We start from the raw sequence: 10,451 nt of genomic DNA, 5'->3' as shown, positions 1-10,451 counted from the left end.
ATCTGAGCTCTCATTCTTAGGAGAACTTATGTAGAATTCTAGGTAACTCCATCCAATTATTCATTCATTTCTTGTTTAACTCTTCCTGGAGATTACTGTCAAAGACTAGATAAACGAATTTCAGCAATCTATCATATTCTTTCCCCACAGTTTCTGTAAGATTATTTCCTGAGCCTTGGATGTCACAAGTTTAGTGACTTTCATTTGATTGATTGTATTTTCTTCCACACTTTTCGAATCTTTTGCAAACATTATACACAGGAATACCTTACTAACCTTCTTTTCCATGTGTTTTTATAATTCCACAATCATCAATACAAAACAGGATCCTCCTTGGTACAGATTAAGAATCAAAGGTCTAGGCTTGAGTCCTGTGTGTTCCTGTGTGGCCGAGGGCCAGCCTTTGATCTCTCTAAAGCTCGACTCCTCTGTAAAACAGGACTAACTTCTGCTTTATTGATCACAGTGTTGTATATATGTGGGCCCCATGAACAGTTATGTGTGCAAACATCTTCTACACTCTAAAGAGAAATGCAGATGGAAGTTGTTATTAAAAGGTTATGATGAACTCAACTCAACTGTTTGCTTGTGTGTGTAATCCAAATGCCATAGAAATAGTAACCAGGGGCCCCGGGGCTCTTAGCTACAGCAAGTTAAAAAAGGAAAAACCAAAAAAATCAAAGGCCTCTTATTCAACACAGAAAGCTTTCAAAGAAGAATGAGTGCTTGCCAAGGGCATGCTTGGTGAAGGGAAGTCTGTAAAGGCAAGTTCAGAGGGCGGAGGGACTTCACCAAACAGGAACGGGACGGGCTGTAATGTATCAACTTCCTCCTCCGCCCTGAACCGCCTTGCTTGGAATTCCTTATCTTATCAACTAGAGACTTGGATCTTAACGGCCAAACTATAAAAATGGGGTGCTCGGTAAGTATGAATCCTTACAGATGCCAAAACCAATATTCCGACCAGGCCAGCTGTCACTCCTGTGAGGACCTGGATGTCACTTTCGATTTCAAGGGGACAAGGGAAAAGGCCTTCTCCTGAGGTCTTGTCTTATGGTTACAGCTGGTCACAGAGATTAGTAAAGACACCAAATTCGAGTTCAACCTCCCTGACACAAATGGGAAGGGAGTCGGGGTAGGAGTGGGCTGGGGAGGGGTGCTTAGCAGGTGAAGGTGTTGCAGCCAAGCCTGAATGAGGACCTATGTTGATCACCCAGAGCCACACAGTAGAAGAAGAAAACCAACTGCTTCCAGTTGCACACACACACACACACACACACACACACACACACAAATGAGTAAGTCAATAAAAAATGTAAAAATCACTGTTTAAAAGGAATGCATTAGGGGAGGAAGGGTTTTAGTCATTCCTTACTTTTACCAGCTTGGACTCCCACGTGTCCCGACTTGTAGAAAGGCCGTGTTGGAGAATTCAGTGGAAGTGGGGTGGGCAAGCCGACTGACAGGGAAGGGAATTGGCGGGGACTAACTGCTTAACTCAAAAACAACAAAGATTGAGGTCTGTCTTGATAGGATTTCTCCAGCAGCTGCATAGAAATGCCTCATACAGTGATTTGTGGTTTTGCTTGCTCATGGGACTGTTTCTTGCGCCTGTGGGAAACTATGTGACAGTCAACTGTGAAAGACTAATTTTTCTCCTCTTCCTCCTCCTCCTCCTCCTCCTCCTCCTCCTCTTCTTTCTCCTCCTTCCCGCCCCCACGGATGCCTCTTTCTCTTCCTTCTTCTGACATTGGCGCATCCTACACACAAATCCACAGCGTTCCTGAGTGAAAAGCGGATGTGTATGATTTGAACTCATGTGGGGCATCGGCATGTGAGAGGTAGAGAGATCCTAAGACAGTTCTGAAAGTAAATTGTTAAAGAAATTGACACCAAAGATCTCTGTGCAGTTAGCACAGCTAGGTTAGGCATCATGGTTTCTTTGAGAAAAGGTTACTTTGAGAAAACTTGACCTTCAGTGACCTTGATGGACAGGGCAGGCATCTCATGTGAAATCCCTTCAATAACCGTTTACTAACTCAAAAGCAAATAAGAAATGCAACAAAGAGCTTCTCACACAACTTAACATTGCTACTATAAAAATCAAAACAAACAGCGCTCCCCTCCCCGAGAATAACAAGTCCCGGGAAGAGGTGGAGAAACTGAAACACTACACTGTTGGCAGACAGGAGAGATGGTACAGCCACTATGGAAACAGCACTCTGTCTCAAATACTGAATTCTAGAAAACTAAAAATGTACCTATCATTTGATCCAGAAAGTCCATAGATTCTTCCCTTCTTATGATAAGGTAAAATTCTAACTACTGTTGGGTTTGTTTGTTCTGAGATAGGATCTCCTATAGCCCAGGCAGGCTTCCAATTCACTGAGTATCAGGGGATAACCTTGAACTCCAGATCTTCCTGCCTCTACCTCCAAAGTGCTGGGATTACAGGCATGCACCATCATGCCCAGCTAAACCCACAGTAAGTCAAAACTACATTCAATTTAATGCACTTAACCTACCCAGGATCCAGGCTTAGTTACACAGTACACGCTAGAGTATTGGTTGTCCCTCTTGATCACAGAGCTCTCTGACAGTTGCTAATTCCTGTTGCTGCCCAGTGTTGCAAAACAGTGTTGTATTTTATACATCAATAGCTTGGTAAAAGGTCAAAATTCAAAGTACACTTTCTACTGAATGTATTCCATTCACACCACTGCCAAGTCTAGAAGCCGTAAGACAAGCCATCACAGGCTGAAGGACTTCATGTTGATAAAAGTATGGGGGCTGAGTGTGCCTTAGGAACAGGGTGCAAAAGCATGTGTAAGTCCTTGGGTTAATATCAGGGATCCAGAACCAACTAGACAGGCAAAAGAGGCAAAGCACGAAAGCAGAGTAGCAAGGAAAGAGAAAGAAAGGAAGGAAGGAAGGAAGGAAGGAAGGAAGGAAGGAAGGAAGGAGGGAGGGAGGGAGGGAGGGAGGGAGGGAAGGAGGGAAGGAAGGAGGAAGGGAGAAAAAAGGAAGAAAAGAGAGAAGAGGAAGAAGGAAAGAAAGAAAGAAGGGAGGCAGGCAAGCAGGGAAGGAGGGAGGGAGAGAGGGGATAAGCATTACAGGGACTAAGTCAGGCTCTCAGAGATATTTGAATATTCAAGCTTCTTATTACAACATTACAGCAGCTCAGGTGTCTATGAACAAATGAATAAGCAAAGGGCAGAGTCAATTGCCATATTGATCAGCGTTAACTGGGAAACCTGTCATGGGCTATACAGAGAATGGCTAAATTCTGAGCTCAAAGAGCCTGAGGGCTTTCATGCTTCCGGTAGATTCAAACGCCCTAGAAGAGCATTGTGCAGCTTCCTGGGGGAACACAGACACAGCAACTCAGACTCCCCTCTGCCACCCATCTCCAGCTCTGGGTTGATTCTGGTTCTTACTGTGGGCTCATCTTATAGGACTTCTCACACAAGGCTCTCTGAATAAAGGCTCCTTTTGTCACACCCCAGTGTCCCAGGAAGCCTTGTCCAGCCACCTCAGAGGTGCTGCCCTTCCCAGTGCTGGGTTGCAGGTTAGAAATTCATCACGGCTGTCCCTGTGTTCTAAGTGTTTGTGGACACATGGTCTCATAGAAAGTTGCTCCCTCGGGTACAGGAGTGGGTGGTCCCGCTGACATCTTAAGGGCATCAACAGTCAGTAAGTTCCACACAAGGCACAGGGTTGAGGATCTGGCAGCACTTCCGGGATGAAACAAGGGTTATAGGACTTCCTTCTTCTCATTCTCATGTCCATCCCAACAGCCCTCCTCCTTGTTTCCTGCTTGGATTCTCCTGGTGGAGCCTTCAAGTCTCATTTCTCTCCCAGAATGCCTCTCTTCTGGATTCCTACTCATCTTCCCCACTTACCTTTTCCAGTCCTTGTGAAAAACTTGGTCATTCTAGTTATTGCAGGCCAGTTCCATCAACTCCATTCCCCTGCTTCTCTCCTCTCTCTTTCTCCCTTCTTTCTTCTTCTTCCTCCCCCTCCTCCTGTTTCTCCTCCTCCTGTTCCTCCCCTTTTTTCTACTTTATCATCATGATTATGCCAAGGATTGAAACCATGACCTTGTACACGCTAGGCAAACACTGTACTATTGAGCTATACCCCTGGTCCTAGTTTATTTAGCATCGTCTTTGCCAGCGTTCTACGGCTGTGAGGAGACACCATGACCATGACAACTCACATAAAAGAAATCATTTCATAGGGGCTTGCTTACAGTCTCAGAGGTTTGGTCTGGTAACCTTATGGTGGCACTCAACAGATGTGGAGCTGGAGCAGTAGCTAAGAATTCTACATCCGGATCCACGGGCAACAGGAAGAGAGAGACACTGAGACTGGCTTGGGATTTTGAAATCCTAAAGCCAACCCCAGTGACACACTTCCCCCAACAAGGCCACCCCTCCTAATCACTGTCAAGTAACGTCATATACCTTGATGACCAAGCATGCAAATGAGCCTATGAGGGACATTCTTATTCAAACTGCCACAAATATTATATGTGTATGGGATGTGTACATGCTTGGGGGAGGGGCTGCAGAAGATGGCAACAGCTGGCTTCCTCAATCCCCCTCTACCCTATTTTTTAAGACAGGGTCCATCACTGAACCTGGAGCTCACCAAATCACCGAGGCTGGGTGGCTGTCAAGCCCAGTGATCCTTCGACTTCCACCTCCCCTAGGCCGGGATTACAGGCATGTGTCACCTCACCTTCTTTCATAGGTGTTAAGGAGCAAACTTAGGCCCCCATGTACATGGGGTTTACTCCCTGAGCCATGTTCTCAGCCCTCTAATTTCAAACATGCTTTACATGTTAACACTCTTATTAACTAGTTGCTCAATTAATTAAAAAAAAAAAGAAGGCTTGCTGAACTCTCTTGCAGATAACCGAGCAGTTGCCATTTGTTCATAATCTGAGTATTATTTATGTGAATCTTATTTTTGTCTTGGAGAAACAAAAACCTTTGTCATGCAAAGGAACGTGTCCATCTTAAATCTTCACTCCACAGAATTAACCAGTCGATATTCTTCTGTTGGTGCACTCTGGATTAATTTCCTCCAACAAGCTAAAGCAAAGGTTGCGCGAGACAAGCACCCCACTGGGTCTCTAATGAGGATGCTGTGTAGACAGATGAACCTGTACTGGTCTGTGCTTGCCCACAGCTCCCACAAGGCCCTGCGGCTTGCTGCAGTTCCTGCTGTCCACCAGTGTCCCAGCTCAGCTCCAGATACCCCACCAAATTAGTACCACAAAAAGCACAGTGTGTGAGCAAAAGGAATGCCCGAATGTCTGTTCTCTAGATGCCCCTGCAGGAATCCGGGGCACTTGTCTCAACCCTCAGCCATCTACCCACGGAGATGGAATACATCTTGTAAACATTCCTTTAGCTATTTTTAGTTAAGTCTTTTTTTTTTCTCCTTCAAATTGTGATTATGAGTGAGGGCAATGACCAAAAAGAAATACTTACCACAAAAAAAAAAAAAATCTAAAGTGCGTGCGTGTGTGTGCGCGCGCGCATGTGTGTGTGTGTGTGTGTGTGTGTGTGTACACACGTGTCTAAGAGAGATTGTATCCTTCTATCCTGTGGGCTCCAAGGACCAAACCCTGGTCATGAGGCTTGTGGTCAAGCTCCTTTCCCTGCTGGGCCATGTCCTTGGTCTCTCTCTCTCTCTCTCTCTCTCCCTCCCTCCCTCCCTCCCTCCCTCCCTCCCTCTCCTCATTCCTGCATCCCTTTTACCCCTTCTCTTGTATCATCTCTTCTCTCTTTCCCTCTTCTTCTTTCTCACACTTTGCCTCCTCCTCTTCTTCTCCTTACCTCCAGGTCTCTTCCCATAGAATGATATGCAAGTAAGACTCAACAACCGTGGGACCCACACAACCCTCAACTTCCCAGCCGCCATGACCGTGAGGAAGAAATCCCTAACTTTTATTAATTGTTCAGCCTGGGCTAGTTTGTTACAGTAACTCGAAGTACAGACGTAAATGCTAATCTCAGCTTCTGATGTTACTAAAATGGGTCATGGCAAGAAACTCTAGGTGACGATGCACAGGTACCATTTTTTCAGCTCTGCCTCCTAATTGGTTGTGTTGTGGTCCATCAGGAGAGGGAATAGATGGTCATGAGCCACCATGCGGTTGCTGGGATTGAACTCAGGACCTCTGGAAGAACAGCCAGTGCTCTTAACCACTGAGCCATCTCACCAGCCCCCATTGTAACTCTTTAGTACATTCTTAACTGCATGTTGAAAATGTTTAGAGCCCTTTTACACACAGAGTCCGTGAAGCATCCCCACGCATCCATCAGACTCAGCTGAATGTGTCGTGAGTGCTAAAGACCCAATTCCTATGATGGCTACTAGGGTGACAATCATAAGCAAAACAAAAATTCTTGCCTGGGAGTAGGAATGTAGCTATGCAAACAGAAAGTACAGCCGTGGAAGATGGCCCTAAAGGCAGCCGCCCCAGGGAGATGAGACCACAGGAGCTGGTAAGACTTTCAACCAGAACCCAACCTCCATCCCTCCAAGAAAGCTGAGCTAGGTCACCACTGACCTGGCATGAATAGGAGCCATTCAGCAAGATGGGGACCCGGAAGACATTGTAGAAGGGCATGGTTGTGCATAAAGACGAGAGAGATCATGATGTGGAAGAAAAGGCGGGCAGGAGCAGAAGGGTGAGACGGAGTCAACGACAGTGCTAGAACCCGGATGCTGGGCTAGGTTTTCCAGCCTTTCTTCAAGAGGCTGGTGATCCTCAAAATGGAGCAGAGATTAAGAATTTATATTTATTTATGTTGTGGTTTTGGAGGCTTCTAACTTAATGCCTGTTTGTTTTTTAACTTTATGCTGTTTGTAGTTTGTTGGGGTTTGGGGGCTTGGGTTTTGGTTTTGGTTTTGACAATGTCTCATTACGGAATCATAGCCAGCCTGGAACTTGCTGTGTAGACCAGATTGGCTTTGAACTCAGAGAGTTCCACCTGCCGCTCTCTATTGAGTGCTAAGATTAAAGATGTGCATCACCCTGCCTCGTTTTGTTGTTATTTTTGAGATGCTCACTCAGAATGTAGTTCAGGCTGGACGCAAACCTTATAATTCTCCGGCCTCAGCTTCCTGAATGTTAGAATTGCAGGTGTATACCACCACACCCGAGTCAAATGTACATATGCGATATTTGTACAATGACTCTGTGTGTGTGTGTATGTGTGTGTGTGTGTGTGTGTGTGTGTGAGATGTAGTATGTTTGTACAATTTTCTAGAAGAAATCCACAGCAGCAGGCACCAAGAATCAAGACAAGGATGCAAAGCGAAAGGTTGATACTCTCACAAAGCTGGTTTTCAAGTCTTTCTTGGTATGGGCTTTCTGGGGCTCTATTTTATTTATTGCCTTGCATTGTTGGTATTTGAGACAGGGTTTGCTGTGTATCCCAGACTGACCTTTAGCTACGCATCCCATGTCAGTCTTCTGCCTTGATTCCGCAGATGCTAGATTTCAGGCACATTTCATCAAGCCCAAACAGGTAAGGTTTCCTGGCCTCATTTTCTAATGGCCGATGACCCTCCGGCCCATGCTAGGTTCCTGCAGATTCTCAATAAGCAGAAGTTCTGTGGAAGTCAGGGAAGAGAAGGGTCCCTGGGGAGGGAAAAGCCTGAGGTAGGTTTTCTGACTCTCACCCCACACGACCACAGAGGTGAGCTGCCTAGGTCCTTGTCAGCAGAACACGCTTCGGGAGAGTAAGTGGCTGTCATCTCCACCTGTAGGGAAGTCTGTTGCTGTGTCCATGCTCAGCCAGGTGCCCTGGATCCTTTTCTGAGTGTGACAGGATTTTGGAGCCAGGAGGGGGCTCTTCTCTAACAAGCACTGTTCTTCTCAGTGGCTGCCAGGCACATGTCTGAAGTCTCCTTGTCCTATCCTGTGTGTCTCTCGCTCCCCAGAAGTCCTGCCTGCACTGTGGCTGGATTACCTTCCCACCGCTGCTTCCTCTATCCCTCTGCTCAGTGCATTTGCCCATTGTCCTGCCAAGTCCAAGTGCCACAAGCTTTGTAGCTTCAGCAGAGAGCCAGTGTCTCGTGGTTCTGGAAGCTGGAAATTTCAGGTCAAGGTTTCCAAAGTGCCGGTTTCTTATGAAGCCTCTTTCCTGGACTGCAGATGGCTGACCTCTCCCTATGCGGTCTTTTGGTCTCTTCTCTGTGTGTATTTTGCACTCGGTATAAGGACTTCATGTTATTGAATGAGGGCCCGCCCTAATGACCTCGTTTTAAGTCAATTTCAACGTCAAAGACTATTTCCAAAGAGAACAGGTTTCTGAGGTGTTAGGAATTAGGACTTCAACATACTAACTTAGGACATACACAGCTCAGTACCAAACACTCAGCTAATTCCAGGGTGACTTTACATTTCAGAGGGTCAGTGTAACCCAGTAAGTACAATTAATTAATAAGGAGCTCAGTGGGCCCAGAAGCTCATTTGTCCCAATTCCAACTCAATAACCTCTATTGTGAAAGCAAAAATAAATATACATAAACATAAGCTCTATGGTATTAGAAATTGAACCCAGTGCTTTGCATATATGCTAGGGTAGTGCCCAACTCCTAAGCCATATATCCAGTGTGAAGATTATGTTTTAAGTATGAAACAAATCTCTAGTTTCTCGGACAACCACTGATTCCCCTGAAATCTACTAAAAGGATACTGAAGTATAGACGCCATAAGCAAAGCTGGACATAGTGGTATACACTTATCATTCCAGTACTTGGGAGGTGAAGGCAGGAAGAGAGGGAGTTCAAAACCAGCCTCAGCTATAGAGTGAGCGTGAAGTCAGCCTGGGCTACCTGAGGCCTACCTGCCTCAGGATTGTAACAGTGAAAATCAGTGTGTGTCAAGAAAAAATAAGAGTGTCACAGTGACCCCTCCATGTGGAACAGATGACCCTCAGTCCATCAAGGGTGACTGGCATGAGGAAGTCTCAGAAGGTCGTGAGGCAAACACTGGATCCACAGACAATGTGAGAACTGCCTTCCGCAGACAAGATGGCAGATGAGACACTCAGAGTGCCGTGACAAACAGACACTAGTGGCTTTGCTGGTTTGGTTATTTGTTGGCTGGCATCTGAGTAACATCAGCCATGTCTTGGACAGAGTTTGTTGAATGACTAAGGACAATGCTTCAATTTGTGTCTTCTCTTTTTAATTTTCATCATTCACATCCATGGAAAATTCGAATAACTTCCATCCTCATAGTTTCTCTGGGCGTTGGCAGTACACCAGGCGAGTGGGTGTTGTTTCCATGGAGAAAAAAATATCTTCTCTCTTTCTTAGCAGACACATTTTGTAATTTGGAAGAATGCACCTAGGAGCGCTCTGTGGTGAGTGTGAATAGGATTCTTACAGTTGAAGATCAACTCCCTTTGTGAGTATTTTTACCAGGCCAGCCAGTGTCTAGTAAAGACACTTGTGCTGCACCCATGATGACCTGAGTTCTCCAGAACCCACAGGAAAGGAGAACTGATTACCAGAAGTCATTGGTACCCTGGGGAAACTTTGGTGGCATCTGTGCTGCCTAGTCTATGTCAACCTGACACACAAACTAGAGTTTCCTGAAAGGAGAGAACCTCAATTGCTCTATAAGATCCAGCTTTAAGGTATTTTATTAACCCGTGATTGATAGAGGATGGCCCAGCCCATTGTGGATGGGGCCATCCCTGAGATAATGGTCCTGAGTTCTATAAGGAAGCAGGCTGAGCAAGCTACGGAGAGCAAGCTAGTAAGCAGCACCCCTCCATGGCCCCTGCATCAGCTCCTGCCTCCAGGTTCCTGCCCTGTGTGAGTTCCTGTCTGACTTCCTTCAATAATGAACAGCAATGTGGAAGTGCAAGCAAAATAAACCCTTTTCTCCCCAATTCTTTTCTCTTGCTTTTGGGTCATGGTGTTTTATCACAGCAATAGTAACCCTAACTGAGACAGCATTGTGCCTTCATTTGTCGTTGAGAGCAGGGAAGGGATTTGAGCAATAGGGTGGAGCTCGAGGCCTCATGCATTCTGGGTAGAACACTCCCTGCTGATTTTCTTTCTTTTCATGGCTGAATAATATTCCTTTACATGCATATACCACGTTTTATATATCCAGTCATCTACAGATTAATGTCAGTATATTTTACAGTATTGGGGCTGGTGGGAACAAGAATCTATCTGAGACCCTGATTTCACTTCTGAGCGTGTGCCTGGAAGGGTAATTGTTAATCCTTACAGAAACTCACCAACTGTTTTCTACAATGGAATAGCATTTTAAATTCTTTTAAGTGATGTTTGAGGGTCTCCTGAATTCTGAATTCTCCAGAATTCTGAATTCTACCATCAATTTTCCGTTTTCTTTAATTGTATACCCATCATTGTGTGTGTGATGTGATATCTCATCATTTTGA

At 45.5% G+C, this 10,451-nt stretch overlaps 1 long non-coding RNA gene across 1 annotated transcript; it reads left to right on the top strand.

Annotated features, from left to right (window-relative positions):
* Positions 1–861: 861 nt before the first annotated feature.
* LOC114617644 lies at positions 862–7,055 on the top strand. The gene is made up of 2 exons (XR_003710826.1): positions 862–922; positions 5,856–7,055. It is a non-coding gene; the product is annotated as an uncharacterized LOC114617644 (long non-coding RNA).
* Positions 7,056–10,451: the final 3,396 nt, after the last annotated feature.

This window comes from Grammomys surdaster, unplaced genomic scaffold, assembly GCF_004785775.1.
Source record: "Grammomys surdaster isolate TR1022 unplaced genomic scaffold, NIH_TR_1.0 137, whole genome shotgun sequence".
NCBI lineage: Eukaryota > Metazoa > Chordata > Mammalia > Rodentia > Muridae > Grammomys > Grammomys surdaster.
This window is presented reverse-complemented; position numbering and strand designations above follow the sequence as displayed.